A 26,628-nucleotide genomic window follows, 5' to 3' on the forward strand; every position below is an offset into this window, starting at 1 on the left:
TCCAGGCTCTGAGCCATCAGCCCAGAGCCCGACGAGGGGCTCGAACTCACGAACCGCGAGATCGTGACCTGGCTGAAGTCGGACGCTTAACCGACTGCGCCACACAGGCGCCCCAAAGTTGTTGTAGTCTTTAACCAATCAAACATCAGTCCACACTCTGTAGCCATGAGTATCACATACTATCTTTCCTCATATCAATATTAAAATCTGGAAATATTCTGTGTTCTCTCAGTAGCCACTGGTGCCCCTTTAATTCATGAATTCATCCAAGCCTTTATGGAATTCATATACAGGAAATAATTATAATAGATTCCTTGACCCTTGGGGTGATGAACGCTATAGTTGTATTTCCCACTGTGCAACACACTCCTACGGATGGCCGAAAGTGTGTCACATTCGAGAGACTTCTGGTGTGGTAATAATGATTCATTCCTCTATGCCTCCATTACTCATTGTGATATATAATTGGAATAGGTCTTGTTTTGTTCTGTTCACACTAAATCAAGGAGATACCTTCTTTGAACAACAGAACTAACTTTTTTATCTGGCAGATTCAGGGGCCAATGTCAAGGGTGAAAACTATCTGACCCTGCAATGACTTGTGCAATATCATTTCTCCCTCTTCAGAATCTAAGGGAAATTAGCTTTGATGCACTGGAGACAACAGCCTGATGAAAGAACCGGGAAAGACCTAGCTTGGTAACCTGAAAATACTCTAGTCCTGTACCTGTGTCCCAAACCTAATCTAAAGACCAAGCTAAATCATCCTTCCAAGAACCAGGATCCACCAATTTGGGGGGACAAATATGACAAACAGTACGCAGCACAAACGCATACAATACCATCCTGTGTCACAATGTGGTTTCTCTTCCCATTTGCTCTTTTTTGCACAGACACCTTGTTCTCTCTTAGGCAGAGATGAAAGTTGGAAGAATCTGGAAACACGCTTCGTCGTATGGAGATGGATGAAGGCTAAGGGATATTCCTCAGTCTTAGATCTCTGGCATCAGAATCGGGGGAAGTCACAACTGTGGTTCCTAGAAGAAACAGGAGCTGAAACAGCCCCCATCCGTCTCCCTAGTTTCACAGCTCAAGAACAGAACCGATTCCTGTCAACACCACCCAAGAAATAAACAAGTGTGGGAAAAGTTTACTTTTATCTGACTTCAGCAAGATCAAAACACCTTCCTAATTACACATTTCTTTTTCTATAAAATGATGCTTTAGGAACCGTTTCCGCATACCAAGTCTTTAAATCCTCCAAAGAATCCTGAGTGGAAGAAAGCAGACATTGCTACTTTGCGAATGAAGAAACGCAAGCTCAGTGCATCGAGGGGACTCGTCTCAAGTCATGCTGGTAGGAAGTGATGAATCCTGATGAATCCAAAAGTAGAAAGCCTGGTCTTCTAATTCATAATCCAATGCTGCTTTTCTTTCTTTCTTTCTTTTTTCCTTTTTTTTCTTATTAGGCGTTCATAGTAACTGAGCAGTCTCAACGCACACACACAGAATGAATTTGAAAGTCAACAACATTCACGTTCAGTCCTGCTGCACTGGGTACAGTGTTCTGGAAAGACTTCAAGAAGAGCCTGGTCCCATGCCAGCAGGAGCAGTGTGATGCATTCTGCTTCTCCTTTTAAGGCAGGTGCAAATTGAAGGAAGCCTTAGACACCATCTCTGTCCGTTCCACTCAAACCAAATCCTCTCACGGAAAGCACCAATTTGGTGTAGCTACAGATTATTTTAATCTATTTTTGCAAGTCATATAAACCAAACCTGAACAAATATGTTCCCCTGCATGCTCTTCCTGAATTTCAGTCAAAGTTTTTCAGTAATTAAACATTTTTCCTAGAGTGTTGTGAATCAAATAGTGTTCTATGCCAACGCAAGAAAAGCATTAACGAAAACAAAGAATAAAATGAAGCCAAGTTCAAGTAGTAAAAATGTTCTTATTTCATCAAAATGAGATGCAAAAGAAAAATATGCAAAATGAGGATTAAAGGGAGTCCGATGTTGTCAATGTGACAATGTGACGTCTCCCACTAAAATCTTTTCGGAAAATAAATCTCTCATCTTGAGAACTTGGAAGGAAGGAAGGAAGGGAGGGGAGGAAGGAAATGAAAGAAGAAGAAGAAGAAGAAGAAGAAGAAGGGAAGGAGGAGGGGGAGGAGGAGGGGGAGGAGGAGGGGGAGAAGAGTGAGGGAGGAAGGGGAAAAGGAAGGAAGGAAGGAAGGAAATGAAAGAAGAAGAAGGAGGAGGGGGGGAAAGGGAGGAAGGGGGAAAGGAAGGAAGGAATGAAGGAAGGAAAAGAAAGAAAGAAAAAGAGAAAGAAAAAGAACAAGAAAAGGAAAAAATCACAGTCCCCTGGGTTAAAGGTGTGTTTTAGTAAACTTAAGGACTTTAACAATACACTCTTAACAATATTATTAAGCTAGAGAACTTCACTATCTTTACAGTAAAAAATAAATAAATAAGCCAGAGAGGATTTTAGCACTCCATTTCATCCAAGAAGTTGTCAAGTCCTCGACATTGCATCAAATTTCTTTAAAAATAAACTGTTTCCCCCCTAAGATATCTTAATCAAGTCAAATCAAAACCATGCACATCCTATAGAGTTGTCTTGCAGAAAACGTTAGCCACCGAGAACACCTGCCTGTGTCTGGAAGGAAGAGAGGGAGCCAGGACGGAAAGGCTGGGAAGGACATCACGCCCTCAGCGAAACTTACAACGTACAGCGAAGCGGCTATCCTCGCACAAAGCAGACGGTAGTGCACACAGCGGGGTCACAAAATGCCGAGACAGTAAAGAATCACCAGATCCATGCGTTCCCACAGCTTTTCTAAACAATCTATCCTCCAGGGTCAACCTCTAAATTTTTCGCATCTTAATTCTGCCTTTATTGAATCCACTAAAGCTACTCCGGTTCCATGTAAGCCTATCCTACTTTTGCATGTTAACTTCACTCGCAAAACCCACAGGCACTTAGGCCGAAACTCACTAGTTGCCGAGTGGCACGTCCATGTCCTATAGAACAAATTCCTGCTGTAACAGACGACCAGAAACTCGGTGGCTTAAAACAACTCAGATTTCTTCCCTCACACTTCTGGAGGTCAGAAATCTGAAAAGGGTTTCTCTGCCGTGACCCCGAGACCTTCACAGGGCCGCGCTCCTTCTGAAGGTTCTAGAAGAGAATCTTTTTCCTTGCCTCTCCGGCTTCCACAGCTGTGCTCTCGCGTCTTCCAGGCCAGCAGAACAGCATCTTCAAATCTCTCTGCCTCACCTCTCCTTCTCCTCTCTGTCGGTAGCAACTTTCACAGCCTCCCTCTTATCATTTATAAGGCCTCTTGTGATTGGACCCAGAAGCCACGTGGGCAATCCAGGACAAACTCCCGTCTCAAGACTCTTCACTTCATCACATCCACAGAGTACCATGCACGGGTTCCAGGGACTAGGACAGGACGGCTCTGAGGGCCACCATTCTGCCCACACAGCAGTGGATGTTTACTGGGCGACACCTATCACTCCAAACTACTCCCGGATCACCTTCACAAACGGATGTATGCTTTCTAAGAATCCTTCATAACTAACAACCGGCTTCTTGAAGTCTCTGGTTAGTTTAAACTCCACTCAAACTTAAACCTTTCCCCTGTGTATTATGAAACTCTTGGAGAAAAGTTACAGGATGGGATCCCGTGATCCCTTCATTCTTGCAACAGAGATGTTAAAAAGTTTAAAATCAGATTCCTCAAGATGTTTCTCTCTCCCGGTCTCCATTTCATATTTGGGTAACAAAATATGAAACAAAACCCTACAAGAAATTGGTCATATTAAGTAATTTCTATACATCCACTTTAGAAAAATAAAAGTTTACTAATTTAACATTAGCCTGTGCTGTCGAGCAACTGATTAACCCACTGTCCAAAGACATTACAGGCACGGGATGTAAGAGTTAAACATAATCATCTGAACGTGATCATGGGGTATTTGGGGTATAAAATAAGCCACTGGACATTTGAGCTCAGACCCCTGGCTATCTTCCAGGTACTGCTGAGCTGATTAACATACTTGTAATTAATAGGTCAGCAAAAACAAATTTTCCCAGTTTTAAGTTATTTCAGCAAAGTTCACACCCTGGGAAGACACAGAAGGTCTGGAGCCGGTCCCCCCACAGCCCAGGCTGATGGCTGAGCCTGTCCCGCCCCCCAGCTCCTGAGGAGTGTCTGAAGGCCTGTGCCCGGCACACAGACTCTGTCCTCTTTCTCCACCCACCACCCCCCAGGACGCCCTTCTAGTTGAATTTATTCTGTTATCACAAATGCCCCTGCCCCTCCGATTGCTCTGACTGTCCTCGGTGACATGCTGTCCTGTAGCTGTGGTCCTCAGTTGTTTCTGCAATAAGCACTTCAGCTTTTCAACTCTGCTGAAAAGAGGCCAGAGGCCAGAAGATACACATTCTTCTACTCACAGCACCCATAGTTTCCTGCAGTTCTTGGAACAAAGGTGTCAGAGACAGAATCCAACTCAAGCTTCCGGCTCTTACCTGGACACCGAGTTATCAAATAATTGTCATCAGGTTAGGGGACAACTAACTGAAAGTATAAACAAAGTATATACAGGGGCGCCTGGGTGGTTCAGTCGGTTAAGTGTCCAACTTCGGCTCAGGCCATGATCTCGCGGTTCACGGGTCTGAGCTCCGCATCAGGCTCTCTGGTGTCAGCACGGAGCACGAAGCCTGCTTCAGATCCTCTGTCCCCCTCTCTTTCTGCCCCTCCCCCGCTCTTGCTCTCTCAAAAATAAACAAACATTTAAAAATAAGTAAATGAAGTATACGTTACAGTGATCAGAATAGAATTCCTTCCCAGCTGGCTGCATACGTAGGGACCCAGCCAGAGGGATGACGGCCACAAGGTTGCTGGCTGCCCATCCTTCTCCCACACACCCCACAAAACGGGCTCTTTCCTTCCTGCCCCCAACTTCCAAAGGATGGGCACCTGAAACTTAATGTTATCAGGAGATGTGCATCGCGCATCATACACGTGAGGATACAATTTCAAAACCCATGAGTCCATCATGCAACTGAGCAGAAACTCCTTTAAAAGTCGACACAGGGCAGCCTTCGTGAAAGTACCAGTGTGTGCACGCTTTCCTTGAGGTCCTTAAGGTAAGTGTGAAAATTCGTGCCTGACACCGTTACAGCAACGGGAGGCCCAGCAGACAAGCTGGGAAGGCGCGCGACGTTCCCAATCACTCCCAGATCATCTAGGAACGACACGCACAAAAGCGCTTTCAGCCGCCACCAAAATGGGCCAGGCGGGTTTGATGACGGCCCTGGGCAGCCCAGGGGGCAGCACAGCTGACCAGAGAAGAACCCAGAAATAGTAGCCATCAGGAAGGCGCTGCGGCTTTTCAGCTCGGATTCCTGAGCAGCAACCGATACGACAGACGCGGAAAAGAAAATATGTTAATGACTGTATGAAATCTGAAAATAAATGAATCACAGGAATGTCATTTCTTAGCCTGCGAAAAGAAAAGGCTGCTAAGAACCCAGCTGTGTCCCCTGGCACAGCGGCCCACAGTAAACCCCACTGTCCTCCCCCCAGTGCCATCAGGGTGCCCCGCAGAACCGGTGACAGGGGTTCCGTTCTCTCATTAACTCACGTGCTCCTTTCTTAGCTGCAGTTATTTGAGACTTGTCAAGTCGTTATAAAAACAATCTTTTTGTTCCCCTCAAACACAGGACTCATACATTCGGTTCAATTAACTGAACAAATCTACTAAACATCTACTCTGGGTAAAACACCATGCACGACTCTGCAGATGGACGGCCTGGCTTCAGCCCGGCCTTCAAGATGGTGCACACACATAAACACACACACACACACACACACACACACCACCTCACGTACACTTACCAGACACACATACCACATATACATACATACGTAACCAAATGCTAATAGGAAAACGAATTCTGTGACATCTGTTGGTAAGTATCATGTTTTTTTCTAAATAAACAACAGCGAGATTCAGTGGAAACTTTGCCCAGCCTGCTTAACTAAATATCTGCGCGGGAGAAAAAAGGAAATTTCTCCAAGGTGTTGAATGGCTCTGGAGTTTCGTGCAGCAGATTCCTGGCCACTCAAAGTGGGGTCCCCAGACCCCTGCATCGGCATCATCTGGGAGCTCTTAGAGATGCAGACTCTCAGGTGTTGCCCCGGACTCGTGGATCAGGATCCACATCTTTACAGAACCCTCGGGTGTTCTCGTGGACCTTCAGGGAGGAGAAGCCGTGGGATAAAACCTGGCGTGCAACCGTGACCAAGAACAGTCACTTATTGTGGTTCACTTTTTCAAACTATTGACGAAAATCAATTTCTACAACAAATGAGGCTAGCCCACCAATGGCTGGGAATCCTTTGGCTAATAGAAGGGATATAATAAAACCAATCAGTGAAACGGTCAGTTTTTGTGCATCAGTAAACCTCTCAAGTTTACAGAGCCTACTTTCCCAGGTCATTACAAAGAAAATAATGTCACAAGAGTCTAGGGGCTGCACCTTACCAATGAGCTGACTCCCTCCAATCTAGTGTCCTGTAACCATAGCAACTCAAATTTGCAGACTGAGCACACACACGCGCGAAAAAGCAAGCAAACTAACACAAAGGAGTTTTTCCCCTTCTGGTCATGGTTTGTGGTAGCCACAGGTGAGCAAGGTCAAGAAAGGCAAGGATTTGCATCATCACAGAAAAAAGAAACATACGCAGTAACTGTGGAAACCGGACACAAACTTCAGAAATGACCTGCAATTGGCAAAGGCGAAACCACTCTGTTTCAGTCACAGAAACATTAACTATGGGCAAATTCCCCAAAATAGCTGAATTTGTGGAAGACGGTAACACAAATGTTTTACCCAAGCACCATCACACGTTGTGTGGTTTGCAGTGGAATGGTTAAATTACATGTTGTAACAACTGGGTTATTTACATGTGCTCAGTCTAGATTTTCACGTACTCTGAGGATATACTGGCCCTGACTTGAGTCAGCTAATTCCTTAGGTGAAAGTCCCCATCAATTCCTGAAGGTCAGCAGGATGGCATCTCACCAAGTGTCAAGACTGAAGAAATTCAGGTTAACTTCTCAAATATCCAACTGACACCTAAGGAAGATGAAGGATTGCAATGATCCTGCCCATTTTATGTTTCCTAAGCCAGTCCTCTGTAGATTTCCTACTTAAAGATCAATATACATTTCCATGGTATTTACACAGAGAAAACAAAGCGGGAAAGCTTAAACCACTAACGACGTCCACCCAGGTCCACAGCCATAGATGGCCTCCTCCCTTGGATATTTCCATAGAGTTTCCTGTTTATCCGTTGGTCTCCGTCTCTCTCGCTTTCAGATCAGATATTGCCTACTCTTTTTTCAGGACAGTTTACACACTGCCTGAAGTTTAATGGATGCCCAAAAGGAGAAAATGACCACTCTGCTAAAAAGAGAGAGAGAGAGAGAGAGAGAGAGAGAGAGAGAGATACTGAATCACAGCAGGAGGTAAAAACAATTTTAAATATGAGTCTCCATGATGTTTTTATAGCCCAGAATGACATGTTTATCTTTCACCTACTTTTTTTCATTCCACACGAGAGTAGAAAATATTTTTTGAGCTTGATAAATGAAAGCTCATTTGGGGGCAGCTGCTACTTGAATTACTACTCTCAGGGTTAAATTAATAACTATGGCATATTATAAGCACATAAATATAAAGTTGAATTCCATTCTTCCTAGTGTATTTATGTGACTTTTTGCCTCACTTTGTGAGTTGGTCCTGGGTTTCCCTCCTTTCTCTGTAAAACATGTCACTGCTAATTATCACCGTGTTATTAGGCACTGACAGAGTGTGCAAATAAAAGCTGACATTGTCTGCACAGCCATTCCTGGCCGTGGCTTTTTGTAAAGCAACCATCTGACTTTCAACTCAAACCTAAAACGAACGCCAAGATGTTTCAAAGTCAAATGTTTGCATTCTACTTTGAGCATCGCACGTTGTTGATGGGACTATCAACCAAAAAACTTGAAGTTTCAAGCTACTGTTTTACGTGACATTAGGGAAGAATAACAGTCCTGAACTTCCCAGTGTTCGACTCTGGGTCTGCAAAGTGAGAACAAGTTTCCCGTCACCAGAACGCAAGAAGAGCCTGAGCCAGCGGCTTGACCAAGCCAGTGTCGTTTTAGTTTGGTGCTAATTCCCTAATTTGCTCTTTTATTTTCTCTAGCCACATAGTTAATGCTGAAACAAAGCCTTTTAGGGGTTTGCCACTGAGCACTCTATGTCTTAGGAGAAGGAAAAAGTCTTTAGATACGTATCCAATGGCCATACATGCGCTGAAGGCAAGGACTAGCAAGCTGGAACTACAAACTACCGCCAAACCCACACAATTAAGCTCTGCAACCATCAGGGGCTAAGACAGCGCAGACCACACTAAAACCGTACTAAGATCATAGTAAGAGCGCGAAGGCCACACACACGGAGACCGTGCAAAGCCTGCTAAGACAGCTAGGGTCATGCGAAGACCAGCACAGGCTGGTTTTTCAGGCCTACGAATCTGAAGGCGTTTCGGTGCCTTCTATCAGATCATCACGGCATTTTAATCCATCATTCATTACCTCGACTATGTGACACCTTTCCTTCTACTCTAATGGTACGTTTCTGATGGATTCTGATGTGTTTCCCTGCTCGAAACCCGTTTTAACCCTCAGAGACAAGGTGCCTCTGCAAATACAGTCACAACGCATACAGGAACCGAGAGTTCAGACCTTTATGAAGGAAAGTGCTGGAGATAAATGGGGTGTCTGAAAAACACCACGGCTGTAAAAACATAATCCCGTGAGATGGGGCACCTGGGTGGCTCTGTCGGTTAAGCAGCCAACTTAGGCTCAGGTCATGATCTCGCAGTTCATGAGTTCGAGCCCCGCGTCGGGCTCTGTGCTGACAGCTCAGAGCCTGGAGCCTGTTTCAGATTCTGTGTCTCCCTCTCTCTGACCTTCCCCCATTCATGCTCTGTCTCTCTCTGTCTCAAAAATAAATAAACGTTAAAAAAAAAATTAAAATTAGAAATAAATAAATAAATAAAAACATAATCCCATGAGAAAAGATGGCAGAAAAAAACCAAGTGCTATGGGTGCCCATGAATGGTCCCCCAGGAAGGCCCATCACCATGGCTTGGCACTGGTCTTCGTTCACCCCGAAATCGTAACCTCTGATGGTAGAGGACCATGGTCTAAATGCCGTGCCTTTTCTTTCTGCAAATCATTCATTCATTTGCTTTCCATTCACTGCTTCCTGAGCACCTACTATGTGCCAGTCAGGTTTGAAAGGGCTGAGCATACAGGGGAGAAAGCAAGCTCCCTACCCTCTTGGGGCCCACCCTCCAGGGAAGGAGACAGCCAGCAAACCCACAAACCTATGCAGGATGCCCGTGTGGATGAGCCCAAGGGGACACCGCAGGGCAAAGGGCAGCACAAGTGGGGTGGGGACGAGGCAAAGCAGGCACTGAGGTGGCCTGTGGACGCAGGGGACTCTGGACCCAGCACAGGGGGAAGGAGAGCCAGAGGGACTCGGGAAGGGGAGGGGAGAGAGAGAGGCCAGAGCAGGGTGGGGCCCACTTAGGACCTGTGGTGCCTCCAGTCTTTGGATTTACTGGTTATGCCACATTTACCCGACCTCGGCCAGGTGAATGAAGCCATTAAGTGGTGTTGATGGCAGGTCCCAACAAGGTGCCTTGGGAACGGCCCTTCGCCTGTGGGCTTCCTCCCCAAACCCATAAACTACAGTCTAGTCAGGGGAAAGACACGAGACAAACCCAAACCGAGCGACATTCCGCCAGCTCCCTGACCAGCACTCAACTGTCAAGGACGCCAAAACCAAGGACAAGACTGAGGAAGTGCACAGCCACGAGGAACCCAAGACAAGACAACAAAACGTCACGGGAGGATTCTAGACGGAATCCTGGAACGGAGAAAGGACGTGGAAAAGGCGGAACCTGAGGAAACGCACATACAGTCCAGCCCCTGGTCGATAACAGAGCATCGATGCCGGCTTCTCACTGTGCCCCACGGACCACGCGGACGTAAGACATGAACAGGGCAGGAGCACACACAGCACACAGGGACCCTCTGCTGTGTCTCAGCAACTTTTCTGTAAATCTAAAAGTATCCCAAGGTTTTTTTTTAATTTATTTTCTTTAAAAATATACAAAGGTCCTCTGGCTAGGAATAATGGCTCTGGAATATAAAGTACAACAAAAATTGATGATAAATATGCAACAACACCAGAGGCTAATTATTCAGGATTTAACGCCTCTCTGCATATTCCTGCCAAGTGGTTTATCAATCCCATTAGAGGCCTCAAAGCCAGCCCATTCCATCTCTTTATAAGTCTACATGATTAAGGTTTATTTCTCTCACTGATCCTGGCTCTTCCCCTCGGGGCCACAAGTGACCAGAAAATCTCCCTGTTCCACGTCAACAATCCATCCAGTCTCGGGTGAGAAAGCTCTTCAACTCAAGTGTTCCTTTGCCTTGGCTGAGTTCTGAACTTCCCTGCACCAACAATGTGCGTCGCCGCTGTGTCCCTGACGTGTCCGTGGTTGTCACCTCTCCAAGGAGGGGGCCTGGCATCCTCCAGGGAGGAGGTGACAGGTGAGTCTGCCTGCATGATGACCCTGTCGGGTCGCAGATGTCTGAGGAGACGCTCAGGTAGCTGCAGCCACACCTGTCCCCGGGACTTCCTTCACCTTCCCTGGAAGTACAGAGGACCCTGAGGGCTCCACCTGTTCCCTGAGGACCAAGACTGCCTAGAGCCCCAGAACGCAGGCTCGGGCAGGCTCCCATCCTAAGAGGCCCCATCCCCATGGACAGAATCTCCCCTCAGACCTCACTTCTTACCCCCCGCGGCACCTTCCCAGACTCACACAGGATCTCCATGCACAGATTACTCCATGAAGGGTGCTGACAACTTCCGGGGAGAAAGGCAAGACCGGGCTGCCATAGTAAATGACCTCAGGCCGCTGGAGCATCCAGGTTGTAGGTCCAAAAGAGAAAATGGGGCAAAGACAATGGGCAGGCAGCAAATAAAGGGAGGTGGGTCTCAACCTCATTCTCCCAAACGGCTTTAATTCTCGGATTTCCCAAATGAACAACTTTAAAACTTTTTTTTTTAATGTTTGTTTATTTCTGAGACAGAGAGAGACAGAGCATGAGTGGGGGAGGGGCAGAGAGAGAGAGGAAGACCCAGAATCCGAAGCAGGCTCCCGGCTCTGAGCTGTCAGCACAGAGTCTGACTCGGGGCTCGAACTCAACAAACCGTGAGATCATGACCTGACCCGAAGTCGGTCGCTCGACCCACTAAGCCACCCAGGTGCCCCCTCCAAATGAACAACTTCAACCTGGAAAGTTAAACCACACCTTGGTGGTTCATCGTAACTACGTAATTAATGATATTTGGCCACAGTGGAATCTAAATTTGGTCTCTAGTAACTCGTCTTAACATAATTCAGCTTCTCCCTTTTATGTTTTGGTTGTAGAGATTCTACACAGTTCTTGAAGGAACAGGTCTTCAGCTGAAATCGAATTTACACAGCCTTCTGTGTAGTTTGGACGGATGCAGTGCCTAACACTATTTAAACGGCGGCTTCTTGGAGGTAATTTTTTTCTTTTCCAAGCTATTATGCACACGCATATTTTGAGCTGAAGTAAGATAAAGATACAAACAGTTTTACAAGATAAAGCAATTAGTAAGCAATAAAGGTGATTTGATTTATACAGCTAATACAAGAATGTTTAAAATCTATTATAAGCTGAAGAAATCTGTTCTTTATTTAGATAAAATGGGAATTAACTCTCCCACTCAAGAGGAAAATGAAATTGAAAAATGAAACATACGTAAGGGAACTGTGTAATCGCCAAACTGAGTCCCCACAAAGGACAACTACGATTTGAGTAGAAGAAGTAAATGTATTTTAAATGTCTAAATGTCACCTCCTTTTGCAGAACCTTATCTTGTCACAGTCCCGTCAGAGATAGAGGCTCCCTTACTATCAGCTCTCGTAAAAGAAGGTGGTTTCAATTTCTAAAATGACCAACTTAATCATGCTCACGAATCCCATAAAAATGCAGGAACTGTACACGTTTCTAGAGGGAGAAACCATCAGAGCATATTTTTCAAATCTTAGCTCTGAGTGGAAGCATTCTGTACCATGTAAAATTGTTTACAAAACCTCAGAAATCAAAGCCATTAAGCACAATCTAAGTGCCTAAATTATTACACAAATGTATAAAAGGATACAAGGAGGGCCCAAAGGGAAGGCGGCATAGCTCTGTTCCTGCGGGGAGTTATCACTGATCTGTCATCATTTCTGCATCGAACCACCTGCTGGTGGACCCTCCTGTTGATCTGGAAGAAGCGGCTGCCGGGCAAACTGAAATCAGAAATGATTATTAAGCACTCAAAAGCTTAACTCTCCATTCTCGGTCCAAAGTGAGTAACTCAGGACCATCCTTAGGGGCAGAATAGCTCCCTGCAGACTGTGCGGGCTTCTATCCGGATGCCAGCGAGGTGCCAACTTTGTATCACTGCCTTACAGACGCTGCGCTGGGCTGACTAGTGGAATGGTGCCCCCCCCCCAAAAATTCGTGTCTACCCGCAACTTCAGAACGTTACATTATTTGGAAATAAGGTTTTTGTAGATGTCATTATTAGTTAAATTAAGATGAGGTCATTCCAGATTAGAGTGAACTCTAAGCCACCTACAATATCCTTCTAAAAAGAGACACAGAGATGATGCCACATGGTGAGACTAAGGTGGAGCCTGCAGTGATGCGTCTACAAAACAAGAACACCAAGACGGGGGGCAACCACCGGAAGCTGGGAAGCTCCACGGAACAGATTCTCCCTCAGAGCCTCCAGAAGGAAGCAATCCTGCCCACACCCTGATTTCAGACCGTTGTGGGAGCCCTAGGAAACAAATACAGATGGCAACAACAGCCACAACAATAATAATGAGCATCCCCTTGGCCACAGTATAAGGACTTAGCAAATCTCAACCGCTATTAATGTAATTACAAATATATACGTAAACACTTTTCAGGGTAACCAAGGGAATATTTAATAAACCATGAGTTTTGAGGGCACCTGGGTGACTCGGTGGAGCGGCCAACTTCAGCTCAGGTCATGACCTCACGGTTCTTGTGCTCTCTCAAAAATAAATAAACCATTTAAAAAATAAATAAATAAACTATGAATTTTCTTTCAGCGAAGGGATTTTGAGTTTAGAGTTCTGCACTTGAAGTACTTACTAAATACGTATCTATTGCATGCCCAAAATATTTCAGGGTTTGACCTGGACCCCATGGAAGGATACCAAACACACAGAGAGGGAGAATAAGATAGATGTAGATGTGTTTGGAGTAGAAATGAGACATTCAGATGATAATGAGATTCACAACAAGGCATACAATATATTACCTTGAATCACATGAAACGGGCAATAGTTGACCATCTTAGAAAGACAAAAGTAGCTATTTCGTATGGTTTAGGCCAAGGGTCAAAAACGATGGCCTGTGGGCCAAATCTGGCCCCCTGCTTATTTGTGTAAATAAAGTTTTATCGGAACACAGCCATGCCACCCCTCTGCACGATGCCCATGGCTATTTTCACACTACGACAGCACAACTGAGTAGTCGTGACACAGACATGTAGACCTCAAAGCCTAACATATTTGCCGTTTGACCATTTACAAGAAACCTTTGTGAACCCTTGATTTCACCTAACTTTTTTTTTTTTTTTTAATTTTTTTTTCAACGTTTTTTATTTATTTTGGGGACAGAGAGAGACAGAGCATGAACGGGGGAGGGGCAGAGAGAGAGGGAGACACAGAATCAGAAACAGGCTCCAGGCTCTGAGCCATCAGCCCAGAGCCTGACGCGGGGCTCGAACTCCCGGACCGCGAGATCGTGACCTGGCTGAAGTCGGACGCTTAACCGACTGCGCCACCCAGGCGCCCCGATTTCACCTAACTTTTACATGAAATGACTGGCAGTGACAGCAAAGGCAAGAGAATTTCAGGAGCAGGGAAAATCGGTACAAGGCATTCCCCAGGAGCCCAGGTTTGAATTGGGACTTGACAAGGAGCTGGATTCTGAACCAGAAGGTACCGGGACTTTTTTTTTTTTTTTTAACGTTTGTTTTTGAGAGAGAGAAAGCAAGCAGGGGGAGGGCAGAGAGAGGATCCAATGCGTACTCTGCACTGACAGCAGCGAGCCTGATGTGAGGCTCAAACTCATGAACTGTGAGATCACGACCTGAGCTGAAATCTCACGTTCAACCAACTGAGCCACCCAGGCGCCCCCAGAAGGTACCAGGACTCTTCAAGCGAGGGCAACAGATAATAATGCTTGTGCTGGCTCTCGGGCCCCAAAGGCCAGGAGCACCCCCAGGCACTGAGACAACCCAAAATGCCCCCCCCCCTTGTGTCCAGGCACTCTCTCTGCTGAGACTCATCAGGGAAGAGGAATGAGAAGGAGAAAAGTTTGATAAGGTTTTCAGAGAGGCTGCAATTCCATGTACAGCAGACTGAGAAAGGGCAGGGCGACCGTATGACAGAAGCATTATACCAGGAAGATGGAGGTCTAGACATGTGAAATAATTGAATCTAGAGCAAAAAAAAAAAAAAAAAAAAAAGATCGTACTGTTTGGAATATCTGTCCTGGTAGTCCTTTTTTTTTTTTTTTTTTTTTTAATTTTTTTTTTTTTAATTTTTTTTTTCAACGTTTATTTATTTTTGGGACAGAGAGAGACAGAGCATGAACGGGGGAGGGGCAGAGAGAGAGGGAGACACAGAATCGGAAACAGGCTCCAGGCTCCGAGCCATCAGCCCAGAGCCCGACGCGGGGCTCGAACTCACGCGAGATCACGCGAGACCTCGCGAGACGTCGCGAGATCGTGACCTGGCTGAAGTCGGACGCTTCACCGACTGCGCCACCCAGGCGCCCCTGTCCTGGTAGTCCTTTATAGGGCCACATTGTGAAGAAAATAATTATTCCAATGATTGCAGGAATTATAATTTTAAAAGTTATGCAGAGTTCCAGAAAGTTGGGAACCCCCGCGGGGTTATTAATAGCCAGAAAAACAAGCAAAAGGAGCACTTCTTTGTTGTTAAAAGCCACACACTTCATCCAAACCATGACCTCCTATAAAACTTGTATGTTGAGTTGCAAAGCTCTTGCTACCAAATGCTTCCCAAGGTCATATAAATACTGAAAGGAAGGGGGAATTTGCCTGGGTCAGGACAGTTCTCCTCTTCTCCACACACGCCAATTAACTAAGAACACAAACATTTAAGTTCAGGATTAAGCTAAAAAGCCACGTGGGATGCATGTGTATAAAACAATACGTAAACAGATATTTATGTGTTTGCATATCCGAGATTAAGGATGCCTTAGACCCCATTTATGAGGGCCGTCCCAGAATAATACAGTTTACTGATCTTATCAAAACTAATTCATAGCATATACAAGTGTATTTAATTACATAAACCAGCATTCTGCGACCCTGTGAAGATGTCAGCTTGCACGATAAGAATTATCCAGTTTAAAGAGACTGACCCAGAACGCAGTTGCTCCCGAGTTTCTAAAGGAAATACTGTCCGCCCTCTGTTAAGCTCCAAAGCCATTTCTTCCCTAAGAGTCATCAATCTGGAAGCCCTGGAGTGGCTTGACTTCAAGTTAGAAGTTCTCGTCCCTGGTCCCTCCTCCCTCCACGCTGGTGGTCATCGATCAGGTGGCCAGGATTCTGGTCCTGTTTCAGCATATGATCATATATCCGGCCACACGATCTGCGTCACCCCTGCTTAGCTTTATGTGACTGTGTAACTACTCCAATAAGGGACGCCAACCTACCACACCGGGCTGGGAGTGACTACAGCTAGACAAGGCTCAAAAGCTCTTCACAGGCATTAGAAAAGATCATGGAGTTTTTAACTTCTCACATTCTTCCCCGTGCTGGCAGGAGCCGCTGTCACAAAACCAACTGAAAATGGATGTCAATGCTATCGTTCTGGGGCTGGGATAGCCAGGGTTCAGAGGGACCCAGGCCACGCTGAGCCTGAGCCAGCTCAATCACCACCTCTCAGCCTCCAGGGCTGGACGGAGGGAGCATTTTCCAGTTCTGAGAGCCGGGAGGGGCTCCATCGAGGGCGCCTGGGTGGAGGCAGGGGCGGGGGGCACCGAGGCCTTAGAAGGATGCAGCCAGCCGTGCACCCTCCTCAGGACGCAAGCCTTCCTTCAGCCCCTCCAGGCCACCCATGGGAGGAAGCCAGCCTGGAGGAGAAGGCCAGCAAGCCTGGGATGCAGTCCACGCAGCTGGACCTCCCGAGCCTGGAGAAGGCTCCAGAGAGGATCTACCGAGGAAAGCGGAAGATACCCAGCATCCACCGAGGAGAAATCACTAGCCTTTCTGTTCGTTTACTTTTTCCTAACATCAAGGGATATTTGCTTTTTTGGCAAAGTCAAGCAACAATTCCCAGCCCTGTTTTTATTTTGGGCCAATTTCCTTTTTCTTCCCACCTCCCTCCTACCGCTCCGTGTGGGCATTCGTGGGCAGGTGACCTGCCGGAGGAGCGGATCCAAGGGCCTTGCGCAATGTGCTCTGAAGTAGAGGAAGATGTTAACCCACACCTGGGCTTGGCAGGAGACTTTCTATTCACAACACAAACACTTGCTATCACTGGAAAGTGCTCACTGTGGAGCGGGCGATTCACATGCATCCCCGGTCTCTAATCTTCAGAGAACCGCCTACCAGGCAGGAAGGGCTCTTACCGTTTTAGAACTGAGAAGAGCGTGGCGCAGAGAGATTGAGACGCCCCTCAAATTCTCCTAGAACTGAGCTACAAAGCCAGCCACTCCGATCCCAAATCTACTCTGGTAACCGCGACATTCATGCTGCCTCATCATCATCCTGGAAAGAGCTACAGGACTTTGATATTTAAGGATATCCTGCAATGTTCATCGTGGAGCAAAAAAAAAAAAAAAAAAATGCATTTTGATGAAAAAAGAAAGATTGTTCATTCTGTACTTTGTAAGTTTGACATCCGCATGTTGTATCTGCTGAAGTATCCATGTGTTCGCCTCCAAATCCTGTCGTTACAGAAACGACATCAAGTACGATTGACCTTAGCAAGTGATTACACATGTCTTTTGCTGGTTCCCATACACTGCACACGAGGAATGACGCGGCAGATGGGACTTTTCCACAGATGGCCTCCACACAATCTCCCATCCCACATGTTCTGCTGCGTGCCTTGGCACTTGCCCGTCACTACGCACTCGATGTCTCCTACCCGGGGATCTGGGCGAGCCCGAGGGCTGTCGTGACCGCTGCAGCTCAGCGGAAGTAGCCGGTGCCAGCTCTGGGCACGGCCTTAAACGGCCTGGAGTGTGTTTCCTGCCTGTGGAAGCCCATGCCTTCGGGTAAGAGGAGGGAAGGCACACGGAAGGACCCCCTGGCGCCAGACCTGTGAGTGAGCCAGCTCTGGGAAGCCTCTGATGATGCCAGCCTACCTCCTGCTGTCATGTGATGTGACGGCCACCTCATGAGAGACCCGGGGAGAACCACCCAGCTGAGCCCAGCCTCGTGAAGGACTGAGAGAGAGAGTAACAACTTAATGTCCTCGGCCATTAAGTTAGGGGATGATGCATCGCGTAGCCACAGATCATGGAAACAAACAAATGTATCCATGTGCAATGATACGCACTGCATCACCTACAGGTGAGGTGACCCTTGAACAACAACAGGTTTGAACAGCTTCTTTGGTTGACAACTACAGCACGGTTCTGTAAATATAGATTTCCCTTCCTTAGGATTTTCACGATAACCTTTCTCCTCTAGCTTACTTCATTGTAAGAATACGGTATGTAATATATATACATATGGAACGTATTAGTCAACTGTTCATGTTCTTGGTAAGGCTTCTGATCAACGGAAGGCTATCAGTAGTCAAGTTTGGGGGAATCAAAAGTTTTTAGCACATTTTTGACTGTGTGGGGGGCAGGGGTCACTGTCCCCATCCCCACCCCATGTTTTCCGAAGGTTTATTGTATTTACTTCTGAGAAGATAAGAGGGACCTCGAAATAAGTCTACATGATTTGCCTCTGTTCCCAGGTATTATATCAATTTCACAGGGGAGCCAGGCATCTATAGATTTCAGGAGGACCCAGTTCCAGAGGTCTGAAAAGCCTTTGTGATCAGGTAGCTCTCAGGACACGGTGATTCTATTTGCAAGACTTGGCACTTCTGGAAGTCCCCAGAAAGAGGCAGAAGGGCAGCTTTTCCGAGTTCTGAGCCTGCCGTAGCACTGTATCCAGATGGTTGTGGCTATGGCAAGTCCTCCCCTCCCCCCCCCCCCCCCCCCCCCCCCCCCCCAGTTCTGAGAGCACCAGCAGCCACCAGCCATCTCGCAGTCTGGGGACCCCCCCTAAGGATGGCAGCCAGGCCCTGGGTGGGGAAAACTGCTTGCCTCAGTCTGCCATCCCGCTCTCACTGCTTCCGCCCCATGTTACTGAAACAAAGTCCCCACAGCCTTCTCGCTGGCAGCCAGGCTTCTCAGCACCTTCCCCAGAGGTGAGGATGCCCCTTGGACGGCCCCAGGGGGCAGCTGGGGGCTCGCTCTCCCCCTGGCTGTTCCCCCACCTGCTGAACGGCTCCTTCCCAACAGCTTCAGGATATAGGACGGTGGCCTTTATTTCATGCTAAGTGACTGAACCGAAATTACCACTAATAAACTGCAATTAAAACGAAATAAAACACGCAAGCTCTGTGTGCCAGGAATATTTCAGAAACTGACCTCTAGGCCTCTGCCAATAGTGTTAAGCCATCTACTGAACCGGTGCCAGAATTTTTTTTTTTTTTTCAAATTATAAACTAATGACATGCTTTCAAATACTGGCCTCCTCCTCCGCCTATCTCAATCCTTATAAAATTCCATTGGTATATTTGGAAGTAAGTAGGAAGTTAGCCTTCAATTATTCATTCGTCCTGTTTAAAACTCTTCACAAGAAGGGGAGGTGGGGACTGTGAACTGAAAGGTCTTTTGGGTTCCATCCTCTTTCTACTATTTCCGTACCCAGATCCTCACTGCTTTTACACTCTCTTGGGTCATGTGGAACAGAAGCCTTCAGAATAGTTATCCGGAACTTAAGCACCATGAAATGCAGAGGGTGTCATGTTCAAACAGACTCAGTAGAGCATCCATAACCTCTAAGGAGAAGGAAAGAGCTGGGAGGACAGACAGGTGCTAAAGGGCACGGACGAACAGAAGGCAGACTCTTCACTCCCCTTGCTGCTCTTGACCTCTGCGTTCTCCAGCTTTGTCAGGTGCAACAGTTTGCAAACATGTGTATCCCAAGCACAGCTGGCAATTCGTTGCTGCACTGGGTTATACCCAGAAGGGACAGACCATCACAGCCCATGTGTTTAAAGAAAGAAAGGGGGGCGGGAGGGAGAGAGAGGGAGAGAGGGAGAGAGAGAGAGAGAGAGGAAGGAGAGGGGAGGGGAGGAGAGAAGAGAGGAGAGGAGAGGAAAAGGAAGGAAAGAAAGGGAAAGGGAGGAGAAGAAAAGAGAAGAAAACAAAGTCATGTGCACACAGGGCTGCAGGTGGTGACAGGAGAGTCCATACTCAGGAGCCACATTTTTTAACAGGTAGAGGATTTCACAGCTGCACATAAGGTGATATATAATTAAAACATAAACACATCTGTCCCAGTTAAACACCCAAAGGGAAACAACACACATAACTCGCAAATTCGTCATACCTGAAACACCACCCTGGCAAAAACAAACAAACAAAAACTTCCTTGGTAGTAATCTCTTGCTCCAAAGCCACTTGCCAAAATTTGTGTCCTGACAAGTTGCCGCTGGTTCAGGTTTACATAAAGGGACAAAACGGACGGAAACAGAATGGAAGGGCGTTCATCCTTCCGGTTCACAGACACACATGCAACGAGACGGCGGGTGGGCCCCGTTCGCACACCACTTGAGACACGTGGGCAGAGTGTGGCATCCAACGTTACGTTAACCGTGGACCCATCACGCGCCACACACAAGCAGCATTTGGGACACGGAGGGCAGTTTGTGAAAGAGAAATGGCCCTCCTCCAGAAGCCCAGAGTCTGGGAATGTTGACCGACGCGCTGGAACCCCTGTAACAAGAAGCTTCTGCACATCGCAGGCGCTGCTCAGGGCGGGGGGGGGGGGGGGGGGGGGGGGGGGGGGGGGTGGCTGGGCGTCTGAGCACACAGTAGGCGAGCGGAGTAGATGAGCACACAGTAGGCGAGCGGCGTAGGTGATGGCGCAGTAGGCAAGCGGCACCAGGCGGGCAGGCTCCCCAGGGGCGCTCTCCGGCAGCCTTGTGACCGGACTGTTGCTCCAGCACCAATTCTCCTGTTCGCATCCCGGGGCTCTTCCATTTCGGGAAAGGCTTATTTCCCTTTCGTGACTGCAAAGCGCATTAACCACGGGAAAAGGCAGCCCGGCAGCCAGGGCAGATGCTGCGAGTTTGTCCCTGCGAACACCGGGAAGCACACCGCACGTTGGCGGCCTTAGGAGGCACGGCGATGAGCTTGTCCAACAGGGGTCCGGGCATCCAAGTTCCCTGACAGTCCCACGGGGGTGACCGTAAACTTCTCAAAGGAAGTCCATGAACACCTGGATCCTTACTCACCTGGAAGCTCCTGATTTTCAGGCCCTCTCTACTCACACAGAACCTAGAGAACCTAGAGAACGAGTCTGAGGACACCACCGCCTCGCTGCAGGTGCTCTGAGAGAGCGGCTGTGCATCCTGGGCAGATGGGACCGAATGCAGGTCCGGGCCGCCTGGGTGTGCACCTTCCAAACCTCCACTGCTCCCTTAGTCCCAGGAAGTGAGGCAGCACAGCCAGGGCACAGACAAGCGCACTGTCCCCACTGTGCCCAGCCCCACTCCTCCACCTGCTACCACAGCCCTCCCGGATCAGGGTTCTGGACAATCCTCAGTGTCTGAATGAACCCGAAGCCTCATTAAAGTTCTTGAAAATACACACCAACAGAGCAGAAACCTCTGTCCTGTACACACCGTATTCCCAGGGCAGGGCTTGGGCTCTGGCACAAAGGAAGCTTCTGGTAATCATTTTTTAGGTAACTACACGAGCTACCTTTCATCTGTCCAGCTCCTCTGGACTACACTAAAAAGAAATGGTCCACGTTATAATGGAACCCCTGTGTAAGCCCTTAAGAACATGATACGGGGGCGCCTGGGTGGCTCAGTCCGCTACTCGTCTGACTCTTGGTTTCGACTCAGGTCATGATCTCATGGTTCGTGGGATCCAGGCATGGAGCCTGCTTGGGATTCTCCGTCTCCCTCTCTTTCTGCCTCTCTCTCTCTTCTCTCTCTCTGCTTCTGTCTCACTCAAAAATAAATACATAAACATTAAAGAAAAAGAAGAACATAATAAGTCACCATCTCTCTATGAAGGTTTAGAAAAATCCCTGCCTGGAGACTAACACTGGACAGCCTCCCCATCTTCCAAATTCTGGAAGTCTATGGAATGGTATTATCAGTTAGGAGGCCCTCCACATTCAACAGATAAGATGCTAGCATTCAACCAAATGCACTGCCCTTCCTTTGAATCAAGTCAACCTCCTGCCTGCCATGTCAGTTTGAACTAAGACGACAGAAAGGCTTGTCAGAATAAAACTGTTCAAAAGTAGATCATCCTCTTGTAAACTATGGATTACTTTACAAACAAACAAACAAACAAACAAGCAAACAAACAAAAAAAAAAAAACCCTTGGGGAAAAACGGTAATCAACCATCACTGCCGAGGACAACTGTAGGCTACATATATATTGAATAATGAAGTGTTTCTCTAGACATAAGGAAGTGGAAATAGAATTCTTTCAAAGCAAACTGGTCATTTGACTCTGGCATGATTGGGGGCAACATGTGTAAGAGATCTTTTCAGGAGGGTAACTGTATCTCTTCTTTTTACTACAGATGAAAGGTTAGTGTGATAAGCAAGACTTTCAGCCTGAAAGGGTCCTCCTTTGACCTTCTGTTCATGTAAACAAAACAGGAGGGGGGAAGGAGGACCTCGGCTGTTCACCTCTGTACCCCTACCAATAACATAAACATATAAACATACCCGTCGGGTTTTTAACTGTCCTCATCATCAAGGCACTGTCATCTTCCAACAGGCTGAACCACTGCCAATTTGATCCGCGCCCACTCCGCCCAGCCCCGAATTCCGTAGCTTCTGACCCCTTTGTTCACAGTGAGAGGTGATTCTTTTGTTATCTCCACACAATGATGTATTGTTTGACCAAAGCAATCAATCCTAACGTCACATTCAGGTCGGCAATGCAAAGATGTGGAACAGGCACGTTGTCTGAGCCCTTGACACTGTGCTGTCCAAGATCCCGTGACTAATTTTGGATCCTTGGAAATTGGCCACCACAGGATACATTTGAATTTGCTAAAAATAGCCCCATTGCCCCTCCAAACGTTCCAAATACTGTGGCAGCAAGAGAACCGTGCTCAAAGCTGGCTTACTCCCCTGGAGTGCAGTAAAGGGACAGAATTTCATGATGTGGGATTTTTTGAGATCATCCATAAGATATTTTAAATAGACTTTTCACTTTAGAACTTACAGTTAAATAACTTAAAGCGAAAGATGATGAATATACAACCGAATGTCTTTGCTCTAAGTAGAAGCAAGCCATGTTGTATGCCGTAGATCAATAGAAAACAATTGATACTATTTTCAGAATACGCCCTGGGCCTCCACTCCACTTAAATGTGGAGCATTTAATTAAGTAAATCCAATTAATCATCTGGAAGCCAATGTGAGAAAAGGAAACAGCTAACAACCTCCCAATTGTTCAGAAAGGCAAAGCATTTCAAACATGTACATTTTACCGTTCCTTATGTACTCTAATTATGTCTTTATAAGAATTCCTTTAGCTTTCTACCAATTCCTAAAAACCTAAGGCCAAACTCTTTTACAGAAATACACCTACAAAATCCTCTCCTTCCTACACATTGGAAGGTACAAGAGACGGACGTGGTTGGCACTGTTGCTTGGCAGATGGACCTCCACACGGGAACTTTGTCAACAGCTGACATAAGCTATAACATGTTCGCAACATACATATATTCATAAACTGTAACATGATCGGGCAAAATGGCTACTTGGCAGAAGTCAAAGTCGACCCCAAGAGCTAGATTTAAAACGACACAGTAGCCCTTCCCTGACCAGCAACAAAGATAAACATGAGCATCCCACACACTTTGAAATGAGCAGCCTTCCCAGAGGTGTTTCTCATTTGTTTTCCTAAATACCCCTGCAGGCTTAACTAAACCAGGTGTTCAGTCAAAAGTGCAATTAAAGAAGAACCCCCAAAGGCCACTTGGGCCCCCCATATCAGTCCCCTAGCTGAGCCACTCACTGACTGCACTCTTTGTCCAGGCGTCTTGACTAAGATTTTACCAAGCCTCCAATCGTGGTCCTTTTCTCCCCACTTAGCACTTCCTCCAACAACCCCAAGGCAGGAAATCTGGGCCCCAAAGCCAGCTCTCGGGGGAACATACACTTTTAATTTAAACACAAAAACTTAAAAGCCCATCAAAAAACACTTAGTGGCAAATCCTAAACTGCATTCAGGCCCATGAGCCACACACCAATGGGCTCTTCTGCAAATCACAAGCTCCCTGACAATGGGGAGGATCAGAGCTTTTGCGGCCTCAGACACAGGAGGAGGACAGAACAAGCCAGTGTGGCCTTTATTAAATCGAAAAGAAAAGTGGAACCAACATTCTCTGGAGCTCAGAGGGGTCTCCATTACCCAGGATGATCCTTTCCTTTCTGTGCCCCTCCTTCATGTTGACCCCAAACTGACCCACCAATGGAGCCAGGCGTTCCAAAACGGGAGAAGTAGGCAGGGTGACACTTTGGAGCATTCTGGAAGCCCATCTGCACCTTACTGTGCTGTTCTAACCTACAATCCCTGGCTGAGAAGTCATGATGATTCTTTTCCCTCTGAAGAGAGAAGATCAAAGTAATCGGTCACTAAATTAAGAAACCTAGGATTTTCTGAGAGATTATCAAGAAACTCAGGGTCACAAATACGAAATGAAAAATGTTGATCTGGTCTTCTTCCCCAATTCACACCAAAGCCTACACTACTCCCTTCTAGCAACCAAAGCAAACAAATAAAATACACTTTCAAATTGTGTCTGAATCTGCAGTGTGTGATTTTTGCTTATAACTTGCATTATAATAACAAAAAAGTCTCAGGGTGCTGGGGTGGCTCAGTCAGTTAAGCATCCCACTCTTGATTTCGGCTCAGGTCATGATCTCTCGGTTTGTTGAGTTCAAGCCCCATGTGGGGCTCTGCACTGACAGTGGCAGAGCCTGTTTGGGATTTTCTCTCTCTCCCTCCCTCTCCCTCTCTTCCCCTCCCCTGCTCTCTCTGTCTCTTCCTCTTTGTTTGCCCCTCCCCCACTCATGTTGTCTCTCTCTCTCTCTCTCTCTCTCTCTCTCTCAAAATAAACTTTAAAAAAGAAAAAAGTCCCTTTAAATTCTATGTAGACCTAGGAAAATGCCCTTCTTCTCAAACAAAAACTTAGAGTATGCTACTCTCAGTAACCCCTTCCCCATGCCTGTCAAGTTCATCTTCTCTCTGGTCATGGTCCAAGTTCAAAGCATTCAATTTCTTGAGCCTACCTCAATAAACAATTAATGTGTCAATAGATACTCTTTTAAAAACGGTCTTCAAGGTATTTTAATTGACAGGGTATCTGATCTCTATGAAGACTGATGTTCCCCTCTATTGTTCTGCGGTTTATAACTTTAGCAATGAAAGTCCCAACCTTTACACTTACTCCACGAAGTTCTGCAGAAGAGAACCTACTGCACAGATGCCCGGGTCCGGGATGCAACACGTGTGGGACCTCCGGGAGGCCCCTCAGCTGATGTCATCCCCAGGACACATGCCATCAGGTCCCCACTGTGAATCCTTCCCAGGCTTTCCTCTGCACCAAGAGAAACCTCAAGGAGATGGAAACCCAGCAGGTGGGCCTGGAGAAATTGTTCAAAGTTAAATAACATTTGCAGGCGTAAGCTTTCGAGTGAATGAATCTTTGCAATTCTTACTTGCCAGCTTGCAGTTTCCTGAATGATTTCTTTTCACGAGCTGGTGATAGGACCTAGGAGTTTCCATCACTGCTGGCAGACGGAGAGTAAATTTGGCTCCAGGCCTGACTCTGGAGTCGGCTCGGAAAGCGGAGACAGCCACGGTGCACTGGCTGGCCTTGCAGAGCTCTGCAAAGGGCTCCCCTCCCCACCCTCCCCCAGCCCCACGCCCCTGAACACTGCACAGTTCACATCCAAGGGCGGTATTTCTACATATAGAAAGTTGTGGGAAAACACTGGTTTAAGACGCGCATTGTAAAAGAAAGCGACGGGCTGGATAGGAAGAGTGGGAAATGTTTCCAACCCGAGCACGTGGGTTTAGGTATCCCCACCTGCTGAGCACCACCTTTAAGGTATGACTGGGAGCCAAGGAAGTCAGAGAGAGATCCAAAGAGGCTTCAGGTCCCTTCCATCATGACGTGACTCGGGAATGGAGGCATTCCTACTGTCCTGGAGCAAATGCTTCGAGCTGCATGTTTTTCCCATCTTGCGAACACCATCCAACGTGCAGCAAATGTCGGGGTGTGACTTAACAGCCATCACATTCCTGTCACACTCTTAACCGACCTAGATGAGGTCCGACCTGTATAAGCCAACGCGAAGCACCACACGAACGAGACTCTGGGTGAGAGAACATGTCTCGCACGGTCATGGCACATCAACAGTAACTCTGAAGCCCCTCGGCAAAGAGCCAGGTGCTGGAGACGCCAAACAGTATCAGACAGGACAAAACCTGGCAAACCCCTTTCACGTGGTGGGATGGACACTGCAACAGAGAAGGGAAGGCAAAGAGAGTGAGCCGGATCTTATTAGAAACGATACGGTCAATTAGAAGATGTCACGAACTCAGCTTGGCTCAACGCTTTTCTGGTAAAGGAGGAACACAATAATTAAAAGGCTGCTGGATTAGTAAGAGAAAACTGAAAAAGCCATCAAAGGATATCTGAGGAACAGCCCTGTTGGAACAGAAAAGAAACCAGAGTCCAGCATTCTCCTTCTCACACTGGGCATCTGCGCCTCTTACCCTGGACAGAGTTCAACATCTGGGCACTGGACCCTTGCTCTGAAAACATCATCTTCCTTTTCTACTTACAGCCTGGCAATATTAAACTTAAATCATGAAAATGCCTACCTTTACCTCCTAGCTCAAACTTTATAGGAGTTTTCCTTTGCTGACAGGTTGGCAAACTTCCTCCGATTTTAAACTTCAGAAAAAGGACAGGAAGTAAGGTAAGGAGGTATCTGCACATTAGCCTTACACAGCCCAGGGCTGGGAAGTGAACATTCCAGGCTGTTTCCTGGTTCCAAACTGCCAGAGTAAAGTTAGGATCCTATACGTCTTAGTGTTTAAAA

General features: G+C 46.9%; 1 protein-coding gene across 7 annotated transcripts in view; it reads right to left on the reverse strand.

Moving 5' to 3' along the window:
• Positions 1-26,628, reverse strand: part of SEMA5A (semaphorin 5A) — a 482,459-nt gene that overhangs the window by 445,559 nt on the left and 10,272 nt on the right. For 2 of the 7 annotated variants that reach the window (XM_086675905.1, XM_086675919.1), the window contains exon 1: positions 16,870-17,050. The exons of the other annotated variants lie outside the window; for them this stretch is intronic. The gene's annotated coding sequence lies outside the window, so the exon portion shown is untranslated. Of the gene's footprint in view, positions 1-16,869; positions 17,051-26,628 lie in introns of those variants that run through there. 7 annotated transcript variants of the gene reach the window in all.

This window comes from Puma concolor, chromosome A1 (assembly GCF_028749965.1).
Source record: "Puma concolor isolate L17-30 chromosome A1, mPumCon1.1.hap2, whole genome shotgun sequence".
NCBI lineage: Eukaryota > Metazoa > Chordata > Mammalia > Carnivora > Felidae > Puma > Puma concolor.